This window comes from Eurosta solidaginis, chromosome 5 (assembly GCF_040869045.1).
Source record: "Eurosta solidaginis isolate ZX-2024a chromosome 5, ASM4086904v1, whole genome shotgun sequence".
Lineage (NCBI taxonomy): Eukaryota > Metazoa > Arthropoda > Insecta > Diptera > Tephritidae > Eurosta > Eurosta solidaginis.
Window position 1 is genome coordinate 10,347,222 of NC_090323.1, and position 17,572 is coordinate 10,364,793.

The window sequence follows — 17,572 nt, forward strand, 5'->3', positions numbered from 1 at the left end:
ACGAAGCAACGGAGAGTATAAAAACAGCGCAAGCTGAGTAATCAGTTATGTTTTGATTTACGCACGCTATTGGTTGTGAAGTATAATTGTCAAGTACTACTCCCAATGTTATCTAAATAAAGACCAGTTCGCAATACTGAATATTGGAATGATTTATTCGACAGTTTAGCAATTCGAACGTTAGCAGAAGGTTTCAGATAAGCGGAATTTCCCAAAATTCGTTACAATATGTTTTTGAGGATTACTTTGGAAAAGTGAATATAACGTTTTAGCTTTTTAATGACTTTTCTAAATAAAGTTTGCTTGGTCCACTTCCATTGTGTGTTACTGTTCGAACTCAAAATTTTAATAGAGGAAATCATTTCGTAGCAACAATTCTTAAAAGAAAGATAGGTATTAATGGTTTAAAATATGTTTGCCTACCAAATGCTACAGCTTACCAAACAACCTATAAATCTACTACGATCGAAACAACCGTACCACAACGGCAACGCTGACCCAAAGTGACACCTTTTATGTAGATAAGAATATTTGGTTACGGATACGTATGTGTGTAAATATGTTGTGCATTACAATTTTCTACTGAAGATGGGTTAGGTATGTGAAGAAGCACTGTTGTAATTGGAAAATGCGCGGGACGCGAGGCATTTCAGGTAGCGGGCATGACGGAGTGATAGCTATTTAATAATAAAATTTGAATACCGGCACAAGCTAGTTTGTACGCCCGCATGGCCCGCAACAGCCAAATTTGTGCGCAACATAGAGCGGATTTAATGCGCCGAAAAGAGTGTGATTCACTTACACATCAGCTAAATAGAATAGTATGGTATACCGATGGCTCGAAGACGCCAGAGGGGATTGGACCCAGAGCCAAGATATCAACGCCTCTGGGAGCACACCCGAGCATTTTTCAAGCGGAAGTATTCGCTATAAGCCAGTGTGCTGACCTGAACCTTCAGCGCGAATGCTCCAATGAAACAATTGCCATACTCAGTGACAGTCAGGTCGCCCTCAAGGCGATCTCGGCGTCTGAAATAAAATCAGCACTAGCCCTTGAGTGCGTTGAAAAGCTAAATCCAATAGTAGCACACAACAAACTGTTGTTAACCTGGGTTCCTGGCCACAGGGCAGTGAGGGCAATGAGCAAGCGGACAGCCTGGCAAGAGGAGCAGCAACGACACGGCCTATTGGTCCTGAGCCGTTCCTGCCAGTAGGCACGCAGGAAATAAGAGGGCATCTACTAGTAGAAGAAAGGGAAAAGAGGGAAGAACACTGGCGCAATATGCCAGGCCTGATGCAATCTAAGTTACTGCTAGGGGGCTACAACACAACTCGATATAGGGCATTAATGGGCCTGTCGAAAGATAACCTGAGGATCCTAACAGCTATTCTTACAGGACATTGCAGACTGAACAGCCACATGCAGAAGCTGGGCATACTATCGACCAACACATGCCGATTTTGTGATCGATCAGCGGAGACGGCGGAACATGTGGTCCTGGAATGTGACGCAATCTCAAGACGTAGGGCTAAGTTTTTGGGCTATCCATGGCCAGAGCATTCTCACATCAAATCCCTCAAGCCAGGTGAACTGCTAGGGTTCATCAGAGAAGTCGGCTTGGATGAGGTGCTGTGAAGCAATTGAGGGCACAATAGACCAAAGGTCGCAGTGCGATCCTCAATTAATTATCTATCTATCTACACATATGTGTGTAGGTATGTAAGTTTTTGACCACTTGAAAAATTTTTGCTTGCAACAAGTTGGTGTAAAATATTAAATTCAAATTTACATATATGACCCGGCCTATGAAAAGGTGGCTTATGACTCAAAAAGGAAATTGCGAGAAACAGCTGTTAAAGATAAAAAATGCATTTCTTCAGTTTCTTAGTAGCAGTAATTTTTTTTTGAGTCATAAGCCATCTTTTCATAGGCCGGGTCACATATATGCTTGTATACCTTATTTGTCAACCAATTATATGTATCTAATATAATGTTATTTCCAGCAAAATTCGTATTGTCGAATTTATCGGAAACGGAATTTGAACTTAATAGTCGGTTAAATATACAAATAGAAAATTTGTTTTTAACATATAGGAATATGTAAATTGAGTGGCAACTTATTGTCGAAATAGTAAAGAAAATATTTACATCAGAAACTGCAAAATCTACATACTATTACTGTAAGTATTACATCATTTAATGTGAATTTTACATAAGGAAACTATAAATATATTGCTTTTATGTAACGTAAAGCACACTCTTCACTTTTTGTATTCAAATTTGTATAGAACCGGAACAGCCCCACTAAAGCTTCCTCTTTTTTACCGTTAGCAGAGGTACCATATGCAAAGCTATACAAATTTGTGGGCAGAATTTCTAGAAAATATATTTTCATTAAAACCAGAACTCTGGGCAAATGTACACTTTAATATCCCATAATACGAAGAGCTTGTGACAACATAGACCCTCTCAGATCGGCTTAGAACTTTTCGGTGTATAATATATGTACATATGTATGTAGGTCATGTATCCATACAACTCACATACAAACCCAAAAAGATGAAAATATCTTCACCAAACCGGATATTTTTTTTGGGTCATATGAAAGGTGATAATGAAGCTTAAACATACATATGTGCATACATACATACATACTATTTACTATTACTAGAACTAACACCGAAAAATACGATAACGAGTTTTTCGTCTAACTGATAATATCAAAGCCACTGACAGTAATTACATATATACACTCCATCATTTATTACATTAAGGTGCGCCTTAATTGCAGAAGTTTAATTTTTGATAAGCTGTAAAGCAGCTTCGGTATAACTGAGTGCTTTCAACTTCAGGTTGTCGATTGTCTGCTTTGCAAACTATTTGAATTGAAGGGGATGGATAGAAGGAGGTTAAAGGCGTAGGTATACCAGTAGGTCAGCCATAGAGTTGCACGTTAGTACGCTGTAATTTCTTCCGATAAAGTATCATGAGTTCGAGGTGAAGGTATGATATTTTTGTTATGAACAGAAGAAGTATTCCGAGCTGAAGTATTTGATTCTGCCGTGTGATATCGCAGTGTTAATCGGAAAGCACCTTTTTTTGAGTAATCGTAAACGCTTTACGAAGAATTCCTTTAATACTCCTAAAAAGTACTGGGATACTTAAATACTTCAACATATCCTCACTCACACACATATACATATATATATACATAACATAATTTTTTTATGGAACGTATTTTTTGAAATGTTCCAGAATGGCTAAATCTTCTAATTAAGACTATTACATAGATTTTAGAAAGTGGTGTTAAATCCCATCAACATCTTCAAAAAAATTTAATGAGCGCGTAGTGGTTTTGTTTGGAACTCCTCATATGTGGTACTTAGTATCTATAATTCTCTCTCATTGCTGTGGTTCTTCAAACATTATGTAATATGTACATACCTAATTCGCCAATAGTTTAACCATTTTCTCCATAAATAGAGAGCTGGTGGGATTTTGGTACTTAGTACTTTTTATCAGCTAAAAGCTCGGTTAAAATATTTTTGTAGCAACCATTTTTTTTTTTTTTTTGATTATCCGATTTAAACAAAATTTTCGCAGAGCGTGGTTTTAATCCAAAGACATCCTAATGTTCAGAGATAAGTACATTACAATTGATGTTTTCACCAGTTAAAAAAATATAATTAAAATGGTTCATAGTGCGTAACGTTCTCTTTATTTTTTGAAAATCGAATGTGCAATCATAAATATGTATGTAAGTAGAGTGCTGATCGTATAATTGGACACAGTATTGAACGACTAATATATTGAGTTTATTGTGGTGTCTTTTAATTTGGTCAATCAGGCATTCAAAATTGCTGAGAGGATAGCGACATCTGCCATAACACCAGTTTGAATGCAGTCGAACTCGAGTTCAAATATCAGCACCCGAAAAGCTAAATGATGAAATGTTCATAATTTTATTTTGGAAAACTAATTTTAAGAAATAACAAGTAAGGACGGGACTGTCTTCGGCTGTGCCGAAGACTTCATACCTTTCATGAATGGGGCTGAACAATAATCTTATCCCATTCGTAATCTCCAAATAATCGGCTGTATAGCATAAAAAATATATAGTGAACATATGTTCATACCTAAGCGATTTTTAAGATAAATATAAAATAAAAAAATAGGTACGTACTTTGTGTGAGGATCAAAGTTTCACGTTTTTTGTGGTCTGCATGTAAAAACTATGAATATGAATCACGTATATATGACGTAAACGTAAGTATTTGTGAAATTTGAAGCTTCTAGCCGTAAAAAAGGAGCAAAAATCACAGTTTATATGGGATATATAATATATACACCACCGATCCCTATGATTTTTTCAGACAACAATATATGCTATATACATACGTAAGCATTTGGTGAAATTTGAAGCTTCTATGTAGCTGTTAAAATGGGGCAGAAATTGCGAAAAGTTTCTTATCTGAACAATCGGTTGTGTGAGATATATACTATATATACCACCGATCTCTATGATTTTTTCAAACAACAATATATGCTATACAATATATATATACTATATATACCACCATATACATATATACTATACATAGCACCATATACATACTATATATACCACCATATACATATATACTATACATAGCACCATATACATATATATTATATATACCACCAATCTCTATGATTTTTTCAGACAACAATATATGATATATACGTAAGCATTCGTTGAAATTTGAAGCCTCTGGCTCTTAAATTGGGGAAGTAATTACGAAAAGTTTCTTATCTGAACAATCGGTTGTGGGAGATATATGCTATATGGGCAAGTCCTAAATAGAAGTATTTTTGTCGCATCCGAACCGCATTATATTTGGTCATAAATAAGTATTTACAAGTTTGAGGTACACAAAATTTTTATGGAATGAAGCATTATATTAGTGCTGTTCAAACATTTTAATATCCGCTCAGTCCACTTCCCACATTTCTTTTTATGCACGTTTTAAATACGTGCGAATGCCGTGTTCGTTACACAGGACTTGCCCATATATACGACCGATCTCATCTATTTTTTCAGACAACAATATGTGCAATATACGTAAGTATATGGTGAAGTTTGAAGCTTCAATCTGATAAATTGAGGAAGTTATGACAAAAATCCTCTTTTTCTGAAAAATCGATTGTATGGAGGATATATGATATAGAGGTCCGATCCAGCCAGTTCCGACAAATGTCTAATCGGACACATAAAAACACGATATCACGATATCGCAAAAATTGAGGGACTAGTTTGCATACAAACAGACAGACAGACAGACGGACAGACGGACATGGCTAAATCAACTCGGTATACTTAATGGTGGGTCTATCTATTTTCCTTTAAGGACTTACCATTTTGAGATTCGTGACGAAATTAATATACCATTTCATTTTCATCAAAGGTATAAAAATGCACTTGTGTTTTGTATTTAAGTTTAAATCATTCAGCACTTTCAGCGAACACAATTTTTATTGATGCGTTGCAAACATGTTTGCTCCATTGACTTATTGAAATTTGGTTTTATGAGCTCAGTAATTTGATATTAAATCCAAACCGTTGAGTAAGTATATGAAAAATAAACAGTTGAATGCGCTTTTGCTATCAAAGCCCTGGAAACATGACATTGCAGAATTGTTATTAGAAAACGTCAGATATTTATTTTGATTCGAACATTGGTAACCCTAAATATGTGACCACCACTGTACTTATGTAGTTTCATATATGATATATGTATGCTTTACTTAGAACTCTCGTTTAATCGGTGAGGAAGCGAGTTTCCACATACATACATATTTATGCATTTACCAACAATGCAGCTGGCATGTAATTGTGCCCAATAAACATTGCATTTGCTGTAGATGTTGTTGTTGTTATAAATGTCAGTTATTGTGCATTGCGCCATTACGAATTTCAACAAAATTTTCGATTTTTTGTTGTTGCGTGTATTTACGAGTATGTGGTAGCAAACAAAAAAAAAATAATGAAACACAGTGTGATAACAGTTGTACATGATATCGTGTTCAGGAGGGGTTTGGGCTATGCATTTAAAAAGAAAATTGTAGGGTAAGTGTGTTAGTTATCGGACACCACGTACACGAAAAGGGAGTATATCTACTTCATATGAATGCCTTTCTCCATTTTAAAATATTTAAAAAGTTTTAAGCTCAGATTTGAACAGTGAAAAGAATAATAATAATAAATAGGTACCACCCTGCTAGACTGAGCTGACGAAAACTCCAACACATTAACAAAATTTTCGAAATCACTAATACACTCGCATAAATGTTTCCTTTTATTCCTATGGAAAACCATGGTATGTATGTGTATGCATCCACTTATACAAAATGTTTACATCAGGTTTGTCATGTCGCTTCTAACAACTTGATAGAAACTTTGCTTTACGCTGTGATGTAAATTTCCATCAGCCATATCTGTCAATTGATACCTCAAATAACTTGTTATGGAAACGCAGTCAGTAGGACGTTCAGAATCAGCCCAATTCTAAACAAAAATTCCGTGCGAGTTTTTTCCCTTCTACCATTCCTCGTATTCTAAATAAAAATTCCTTGTGAGTTTTTTTCACTTCTCCCTTTCCACCTATTCTGAACAATGTTCGAAAAAGCAAAAACCGGCTATGGGAGAAAAGTAGGTATTATGAATGTGAGTGAGAGGGAGATTTCTATGTCCTTTCTTAGGAGTTTTTTCACTTGTTAAATTAAAGGGAATGCATCAAAATAGTTAAAGGAAATTGGTTATTTTAAGAAAGAACACTTATTTGTACAAATTTGTGCTAAAATATGTACATTCAACCACAATATTCTTTATTTTAAGTCGAAAAGTATATCATAAGCAAGAGCTCTTGGTATATTTGATGCAGCCATGCAGAAATTGCGCAAGGATTTTTAAAGAAGGCTTAAATAGATTTTGGCATATGACGAAAGACGAATTCAACTCGACTTGGCCACCACAAAATTGCTTTGCTAAATGGAAGCAGGCAACTCCGGCGGATTTGTGTTATCCCGCCGTCTTCTTCTTCTTATGCTCCTCTGTTGATATTGCTGTGACACCATATCATTACTCATTTCAGTGAATACCACATGAAATGTAATACTGTGCATTATTTATATCTTATTTCTTAATTTCAATCAAATTTGCAACAATAATTAAACTTTTAAATTTTTTAAACAAAATAGGAAATGCGCAACGAAATTGCAATTGACAAAACAGCTGACTTCGAAAATTCGAAATTCCTATTCCCCAATTATTGTTCTCCATAAGAGAAAAGAATTGGAGGAATTTTTCCGCGGGAATAAAAAAAATCCGCGAGAACAAAATTCCGAGAGAATATTTAGAATTGTGCTGAATGTGAATCTCACAAGTGGACAATAACAAACTGGTAGCTGTCTAGCAGGCCAGAGCTTGTTTACAATCGATTATTCGGCTAATCGGCTAGTCGATTGTTAGAGCAGCAGCTTTTTTCGATTTCAACATAGCCTGCAATCGAGTATTTGTCATTATTCGGTTAACAAAAGCTGTGGGTACCTACCACAAAAGAGCAACATTAATTATTTACACTGCAATTTTCTATTAGAGCTTTTTTTTAAGAAACTTCGTTCCTTTTTACAAAAAAGTTAGATCTAAATGATCGGCTTGTTGCATATTAATACCAAAAAAACTTAGTGCCCGGTCACTGGCACATCTACCCTACGCTTCATTCTTCTGTTACAAATGTGCAGTACTCGTGCATTCTCATTTTGGTTACACTACACAGAGAGAGTTACAATACAATGTTACACCAACTTATCTACATTTCCGCCCATTACGGTTATGCTCACCAATTTTATTAAGCGTGCTTCCAGTAGAAAACCGAAAATGCCTTTTAGGAGTGTATAAAGGTAATGTCAAGTATTTTTTTTCTTTTTTGTCGTTTTTTTTTTTACTAATTTGTATTGACTAACGTAGTAATTTTTCATTTGTTAATCTGATAAATTAATGAACTGTTTATTGCTTAAAACTTCTTACGATCGCCAATAAAATTGACAGTATTTAATTAAATTCTTGATTTTTTTATTGCAAAGCAGTTATGCTAATATTATTTGAATGTGGTCTTTTTGATACATTTTTTTTTTCAAAACTGGTAGGTATACGAGTAACTTAAATTAATAAGAAAAATGTTTTTAAAAAAGGCCAAAGATTTAAAGACAACCAGAAATCTGCGGAAAAACTTGTCTCAGAATTTTTATCATAAACGCGCTACATCAGAATATGATCGAAGAACGCTCTATCTCACAATCTTTTAAAAAAAGTCAAATTACAAATTTCATTTAAGACCATCCTAAATCAATGTTTTTTCATAAACGCCGTATCTCAGCCCGAAATGTATTGATTTTGTACTGGCGCTCCGTGTTTTTGAACCAAATTATGGTATATGGTGTTCCACGGCCCAATTATGATACATGTAGGTCTTTTTTCAAAACCCCCTAAAAGATTTTAGGCCAAGCTTCTCTTCCAATTTGAGTCATGCTATTTTTTAATTTTTTCCACAAACTGGCGGGACAGGCAAGGCAGATAAGTTTTCTCTGAGAAGCTTTTCATGCCAGAAATACTTTCTACGTATTTGCCAAACAATGCCGAGGTGCGACTCCGCTTAGAAAAACTTTCTTCTAATTGAAAAAACGTGTTTCTAAAATTTTGATGTTGCTTTTCCAGGGGCGTGAACCGTGGATCTTCGGTGTGGTAGGCGGAGCACGCTACCACCACTCCTCGGCGGCGTTGAGACCGCTTTTTATAGGTTCTCAACAATTTCCCGAAACTTCTGACTTTGTGAAACACTCTTATTATTATCTACCTAATTGTTTGTTTGTTTATATACAGCATTGTTTAAAGAAGGTTTATCGGCTAGAGAATCCTGCAGCATAGGGCAGTTTAGGATATACAGTCTGTTTAGCAACTTTTGTCTTTTATTTTCTTCGTCATAAATCAATGCCAGTTCTGAAAGAAATATAACTTGCACTTTGTTAAACCACCTTTAAAAGTAGGCAGATCCTTCGGACCACGTATATATTAGTGACAACCACAATATTTATCTTTGGTATTGCACTAAGGGTCTACATGGAGCGCTACTTGAAAGTTTTGGGAATTGTGCTCCATGGGAGCCGTATGAACTATAACGGGCGAACGGAATTTTGAAAGGAAATCTGAAACATTCAGAGATGAGGCAATCGTAAAACTTTTTCTAAATTGGAAATTTTCAAACAAACAGCCGTCGATTCGTATTTTATACCGTGTTTAAGGTTTGAAGTCTCATCATTATCAAAAATTTAAAGCCGTTTTTAGAGCAGGGATAAAAAGCTTGTAAACATACCAAGTTCGATGGAATCGTCGACCCCCAGCGGGTTAGGGAGTCAGAATATGCACGCGGTAGGTATGCCTGTCGTAAGAGGCGACTATAATACCAGATTCAAGTGGCTGTGTAGCGCAACCCTTCAGGTTGCCAGCGCAATATATAGCTTCTCCAAACTCAATTGTCAACCTCACCTAACCGCGGCTAATCCTGTTTCACTAACAGACGAGGCGACCCTAAGCTCCTCATGGAACTTGTGGGTGGGGAGGGAGGGATGGCCTGAAGGTTTAATGTGGCCACATCAATATATTCGAAAGTTTGTTTATAGTTGCGTAACATTTGCTTGCAAAGTGTTTTATTTTACAGACGCTAGACGTTTGAGCGATTACTGCAACAACTTAAGCAGACATTAAGTATTTGTTTTTTTTTTTCCTTTCACGTTTTTCCGTAATTAATGCAATATCAAAATAATTACGAAAATAGAATAATTATTCTTCATATTTTTGTAGAAGCTTCCGCTGTTGTAATTTGTTGCTGCTCTAGTTACTTATTTGTAATTCAGTGGATTAGGGGGCTTAGAATATACCGGCGGGAGGTATGTCTGTCGTAAGAGGCGACTAAAAACCCAAATGATTCTAGGGTTTTTTAGCGCAACCCTTTCAAGGAATAGCTTCTCCAACCCAATTATCAACCTCACATATGCTTGGCGAATCCTGTTTCGTTAGAAACATGAAAACATGAAAAGGACACGCTTGGGAGTAGCGTGCGAATAATGCGAAAAATTTGCGATATGAGATACTCTGCGGATATGAACATCGATGAACATATCATGGAGATGAAAATCTTATTTGAGAAGCTTGAAGCATTGGGTGCAACATTTTCTGAACGCTGGTTAGTGGCTATGCTGCTTAGGAGCTTGCCATCTTCGTTTGATACCCTGGTAATTGCTTTAGAAGCTAGAAAATTGGAGGAACTAACACTGAAAGTTGTTGAAACGAGTATATTGGAAGCATGTTTGCGGCAAAATGGAGGCAATTCTGTGAAAGGAGACTCAGTGATGAAAATAACTAAGGCGAACGGAAATTCGGAGAAAAGGTGTCATTTTTGTAAGGCAAAGGGGCATATTAAAAAGAATTACTGGAAACTTAAAAAGGCAAAGACTACCAACAGCGTCAATGAAGTTAAGAGCGGCAGTCAGGGTAACTATTGTTTTTCTGTAGAGAGTGATAAAAATTCATGGGTCATTGATTCTGGAGCTACGTGCCACATCAGTGCAAGGAAAGATGTTTTCAAAGCGTTGGACATTACAGTGCATGAAAAGGTAACTGTGGCGAATGGGCAGACGGTTTACGCTAGCGGTAAAGGTACGTGTGAAATGACTTTGTATAACAGTAGCGGAGAAAAGCATTTGGTCAAAGTGGAGGGAAATGATATCTGTAAACAAATTACTACAAAAAGGGCTCAAAGTTATATTCAATAAGTCATCATGTAACATTAGTGCTCAAGATGGAAAAGAAATCGGGATTGCTGTTCTTGAAGATGGTTTGTTTCGATTAAAGCATCAAGTTGAGGAAGTTTTAGTGGTCTCTCAGTACAAGTTACAAGATTGTCAACACTACTGGCACAAGGTATTTGGCCATCGTGATATTGATGCATTGGAATTCATGCAGAAAGAATGTCTGGTAAGTGATCTAAAATTAAATAATTGCGGTGTTAAGAAAATTTGCATCGTTTGTATGGAAAGCAAAATGGCGAGAAATCCATTCTCAAACTCTTGTATTAAATCAAGTTCAGTTATGGACTTAGTACATACAGATGTATGTGGACCAATTGAAACTATTATCCCAGGGAAAAAGAGGTATTTCCTTACATTCATTGACGATTACAGTCGTTATACTGTCGTTTATTTGATCCAAAATAAAGCAGAGGTTTTTGATAAATTAAAATTATACTTGGAACTAGTAATGAACAAATTTTCAAATTTTCCTAAGATTATCAGATCAGATAATGGAGGAGAGTTTCGCGCAAAAGTTGTGGAGAATTTTTTAGATGTAAAAGGTATTCAACGTCAGTACACGGTGCCTTACTCTCCACAACAGAATGGTGTTGCTGAGAGGAAAAACAGGACATTGGTGAAAATTTGTTTTGGGGTGAATCCATTAACACAGTGAACTATTTGCAAAATCGCTTGGTAACAAGTACTAAGAAATACACGCCTTATGAAAGATGGGAAGGTAGAGTCGCTAGTATAAAGCATTTGAAAGTTTTTGGCACGCAGGCATATGTTTTAATCCCGGAAGAAAAACGTAAGAAATGGGATAGTAAGTCAGATTTACTTACTTTCGTAGGATATGATGACTATGCTAAGGACTACAGGTTCGTGGATATAAATACAGAGAGAATAACATTGAGCAGGGATGCTAAATTTGTAGAGAATTCGAATAAGTTGAGGCCCACTTTGAAAGATTTTGAAGAAGTAGCTGTTGATATTTTAAGTCCTCCAAATCGTAAAATTGAAGAATTCAGAAAAGGTAAACATCAAGATAATCAAGCACCAAGTAGTCATTCTGAAGATGAAAGTTCATTTCGAAGTTTAGATGAACGAACCGATTTTGGAAGTGATGTGGAAGATGCAGGTGATATAGCGAATTCGAAAGATGTTAGTATAGAGAAAGACAATACAGAGGATAACCCGTTATGTCAATTAGACAATTTACCTAGTGCGGAAGAAAATTCAGTACGCAGGTCGACACGATCAACAAAAGGAAAAATCTCAGCGCGTTTTACTTACAATGTTTGCGATTTTATTGTAGAACCTAAAACATATAAAGATGCAATAGAGCCCTCGCAGCGAGAAGAGTGGGTTAGAGCAATGAAAGAAGAATATTTATCCCTCACATCATCAAATACATGGGAATTGGTAGTACCACCTCCAAAGGCAAATATAGTTAGTTGCAAATGGACGTACAAAATTAAACCAGATGAAAACGGCAAAATTAGCCGATATAAAGCACGTCTTGTAGCAAGGAGGTTTAATCAAAAATACGGCTTTGATTACGATGAAGTTTTTGTACCAGTTGTAAGGCAGGCAACATTTAGGATTTTATTGAGCGTTGCTGGTATAAAACGAATGAATGTGGTTGATATTGATGTGAAGTCGGCATTTTTAAATAGTGCTTTGGAAGAGACAATTTTTATGCACCAAACACAGGGATTTGAGAAAAAGAATGGTAATTTTGTATGTAAATTAAAGAAAAGTGTATATGGTCTTAAACAAGCGGCAAATGTTTGGAATAAAACTTTGCATGAAGTACTTATATCAGGATGATTTATTCAGAGTAAAGCAGACGTATGCTTGTATACACAATGCACCAACGAGGGAGGATTAATATATGTCTTAATATACGTTGATGACATTTTAATTGCAAGTTTCGATAAAACTAATATTGAAAATGTTGAAAAATTACTGAGGAAACATTTTGAAATTAACAGTCTTGGAGACATTATCTAGGCATGGAGGTGTTCAAGAATGAAAATAGTAACTTTTGCATACGCCAAAGGAAATATATAGAAGAGATGTTAAATAAATTTGGTCTCAAAGATGCTAAAAGTTCTCATTATCCTTTAAATCCTGGGTATGGGAAAACGACATCTGAACCCTTATTATCAAATACTGAATATCAGCATTTAATTGGTTCCTTATTATATATAAGTGTAAACACAAGTGTATCTATATTGGCAAGGAAAGTAAGCAATCCTACTCAAAAAGACTGGAACGAAGCAAAACTAATGCTGAAGTATTTAAAGGGTACAATGAATTTTTATTTGCGATTGAGTTGTACGACTGTAAACGTGATACTCTTATTGGCTACGCCGATGCAAACTGGGCTGAGGATAGAAAGGACCGCAAGTCGAATTCAAGATATATTTTTAAATGAAATGGTGGCGCTATAAGTTGGCAAACATGCGTTTCTCTGTCATCTACCGAAGCCGAATTCGTTGCTTTGTCCGAAGCATGTAAAGAAGCTGTGTGGATTCGGAAGCTGCTTGCACATTTTAATATAGAACAAAGTTCACCTACCGTTATTTTTGAAGATAATCAAAGTTGCCTGAATTTAATAAAAGAAGAGAAGCTTAGCAATGGTTCCAAACATATCGATACCAAAATTCATTTCGTAAAGGATCATGTTAATAAAAATAACATAAAATGTATATATTGTCCAACTGAGGAAATGGTAGCTGATATGCTGACAAAACCATTACCAGCAGCAAAATTAAGCACTCTTCGATCAGCCGCAGGAATAGTATTTAATTGAGGAAGGGTGTTAGAGATATCAATTTAATACTGTAAAATACTTTGTTATATTTTCAGTGTAACAAAAATTTATAATAGTAGGCAATCTAACCGAGTTATTTCTGTCATCTACATAAAATATTTTTTCATTCTGTAAAAAGTTTTGTTACAATAAAGTCTTTTATAAAATCCTAGTTTTTCTTACTGCGAATATACGTTTGCAATAACGTCTTCCCGCGATAGTGTACATTGTACCTTGAGGTACTATTACCGCAGAGTACAAAATTTATAACAGATAAAGTTTCTCTTGCTGGGAGCACTCCATTTTACATTCAAGGAGTGTTATTGTCGTTAAACAAACAATTTATAAACCATAGTGGCTGCCAGTATACCGCATGCAATTTGTCAGGTCTCATCCATGAATGGACGCACCGGTTAAGCAGCTCAAAGTACTTAAGGCAACTCAAACATACTAAGCCCTGTAGTTCTGCAGGTGTACCAGGCGGGAGAACCCCCGCCTATACACATCATATGCGCTTTTAACATTGACATGTCATTGGAGGTGGCACCGAAGAAGCAATATAATGGACATGGTAATAGGGCCTTGAGAAACTGCTTTGCGAATAGAGTATCTTGATACTGCTAGAACAGACAGGGTTCTCATATAATAAATTGAATACACATTTTTAAAGGCGTATAAAATAAACGGGCGGCGAGAGTGCACTTTGGTTACAGCTGTTATTGCCTGATTTGTAATTCAATGTTTTCATCGTACAATTGCTTTTGGCTTATTCATTTGTGGTTTCACTTCAATTCAATTCCAATTCAACACTCATGCTGCTTATAAGAAAACAATTTAAAGCACGAAGCAAGCAAAAAAATATTATTGCCCGTGAAATATACAAAGTAAAAGTAAAAGCGATTTGTCGCATGCAATTGTTATATATTCGTAGCATACATAAATATTTATAACTGACAATTATGTATGAACATCCCCAAATATGTATGTATAAATTTATATGGTATGTATTTGAGATAAACACATAACGCTAAAAGTGATTAAAATGGCCACAAAACTAGTTCAGTAAAGTCACTCAAGTTCGCTTAAAAACCAACTTCCACTTATAAAGGCGGTGACACAATGACATTTTCCATATAGATGCGTTTAACACAAGCTTATGCATTCCAATAAGATCGCCACAATCAACCAAGATGTTGCGTTTGTAAATATGAAGGAACTTCAGACTTGGCAATTAAAGTTTATTACACCTTGCCCATTCACATACAAAATTTCGAGAAGCACTGTTGTAAACATTCTCCCTATACAACAAAAATACTTGCTAACATATTTTGTGTCGTATTCGATTGGTGTATTGTAGTTTTTAATTGTGAAAAATGTTAGAAAATTTACCAACCAGTGGGAAAAATAATTTCACTTGCAAAGTGTGCCAACACCCTTGGCCAAAGCATATGTCAAATTCTTCTTCTTATGATTTGCTTAGAACCAAATTGGGGAGTTGGCTACTTTTCAATATCAAATGGCGCTAGTGTCGCTCATTCTACCATTCTCCAGAAAAATACATGCAGGGGCTTATCATTCATTACGACGGTTATGCCGTCGTTACAACGTCGGTAAATTGGCATCATTGATTGCGTCGTTGCCCCGAAATTCTCCCGCAAATTTCGAAATTCGTCAGATATGCATCATTGTTTACGTCGGTAAACAAATTTTGACATATTTTGTGATAAATTTGTACGAAGAAAAATATTGTCGGGAGAAATATTTATTCGTATAATTAATTACAAAAACATTAAAAAATTATATTATTATTTGTGAAATGGCTCGACCGGCAACAAATAGAGCGCAATACGGTAGACTGGTTGAAATGATGCAGGAAAGGTTAGACATTGCGCAAGGATTCCCAAACACATCAAGGGAGATTGTGCAGAGTTTCTGGGAAGAGGTTGGTGTGCAGCTTAACAGCCAATAGAAAAAGGTACACAAATTTGCTAATTGTTTTTATTGTACTTCTTCCTCTATTTAACATACAAAGACGAAAATATTAAGGGGGCGTGGCACCTCCCATACAAGTATGATTTTATAGGCGTAATACCTCCAAAAGGGTTAATGGTATAGATCTTGAAATTGGTATAGAGATATTCGATATCAATACCATACTCACGCTCATAGCTCTGAAAATTGAAAGGGTAATTTAAAAGTTAAGGAAAGGAAAAGTGAAAAGGACGGGGAAAAGGAGAGTGAGAGAGAAAGGGAATTGGTAAGGGAAAGGGAAAGAGGTTATCAATAGTGGTTATAGTTTAAAAATTTTGGGTAGTCGTACAATTATTCCCGCACTTTTAATGAAATTTTAAAAATTTTCCGACGCTCACAAAAAACCTCTTAGCTGATAAAACGCCCTATTCACGATCCACATTATTTAGCGGAACACCGCCGCTTGACGTGGCCATGTCTGCCGCCACGGTCCATTTTATCAACTTCCGACCATGTACTGGAGAGCTTAGAATTTCCACACGGTAACTTATTTGTGATCAGGAAACTCCCCCTTTCGTTGCATACCTAGAATAGTGTTCAATTCGTGTGATTCCGAACTAAATCGCAGCAATTTTTGCTAAATAACTTACGCTTTATCGTCCACGTCAAAAGGATTGCAAGCGTCCCTCAACACTTTTCTTTACACTCTTAAGCACTTGAATTCACTACGCTGATCTTCTCATTTTTTGTTTTATTTATTTATTAATTAATTTTTGTAAATTTGATTCCAACTTCTTTATTTTTATTTCGACAATATTTATTATTTATTTTGATAACAAAAACAGCGGATTTGAAGGGAAACAAGTAAGGAAGGTTAAGTTCGGGTGTAACCGAACATTACATACTCAGTTGAGAGCTATGGTGGCAACATAAGGGAAAATAACCATGTAGGAAAATGAACCGAGGGTAACCCTGGAATGTGTTTGTATGACATGTGTATCAAATGAAAGGCATTAAAGATTATTTTATGAGGGAGTGGGCCATAGTTCTATAGGTGGACGCCATTTAGGGATATAGCCATAAAGGTGGATCAGGGTTGACTCTAGAATGCGTTTGTACGTTATGGCTATCAAATGAAAGGTGCTAATGAGTATTTTAAAAGGGAGTAATCCTTAGTTCCATAGGTGGACGCCGTTTCGAGATATCGCCACAAAGGTGGACCAGGGGTGACACTAGAATTTGTTTGTACAATATGGGCATCAAACGAATGGTGTTAATGAGTATTTTAAAAGGGAGTGGGCCTTAGTTCTATAGGTGGATGCCGTTTCGAAATATCGCCATAAAGGTGGACCAGTGGTGACTCTAGAATGTGTTTGTACGATATGGGTATCAAATTAAAGGTATTAATGAGGGTTTTGAAAGGGAGTGGTGGTTGTTGTGTAGGTGGTCGCCTTTTCGAGATATCGCCATAAAGGTGGGCCAGGGGTGACTCTAGAATGCGTTGTACGATATGGGTATCAAATGAAAGGTGTTAATGAGTATTTTAAAAGGGAGTAATCCTTAGTTCCATAGGCGGACGCCGTTTCGAGATATCGCCATAAAGGTGGACCAGGCGTGACCCTAGAATTTGTTTGTACAATATGGGCATCAAAAGAAAGGTGTTAATGAGTATTTTAAAAGGAAGTGGGCCTTAGTTCTATAGGTGGACGCCGTTTCGAAATATCGCCATAAAGGTGGACCAGGGGTGACTCTAGAATGTGTTTGTACGATATGGGTATCAAATTAAAGGTATTAATGAGAGTTTTAAAAGGGAGTGGTGGTTGAGTATCAAAATAAAGGTGTTAATGAGTATTTTAAAAGGGAGTAATCCTTAGTTCCATATGTGGACGCCGTTTCGA

General features: G+C 36.1%; 1 protein-coding gene across 12 annotated transcripts in view; it reads right to left on the bottom strand.

Moving 5' to 3' along the window:
- RhoGAP71E (Rho GTPase activating protein at 71E) overlaps nt 1-17,572 on the bottom strand; it is a 92,975-nt gene that overhangs the window by 62,313 nt on the left and 13,090 nt on the right. The window lies entirely within an intron of this gene.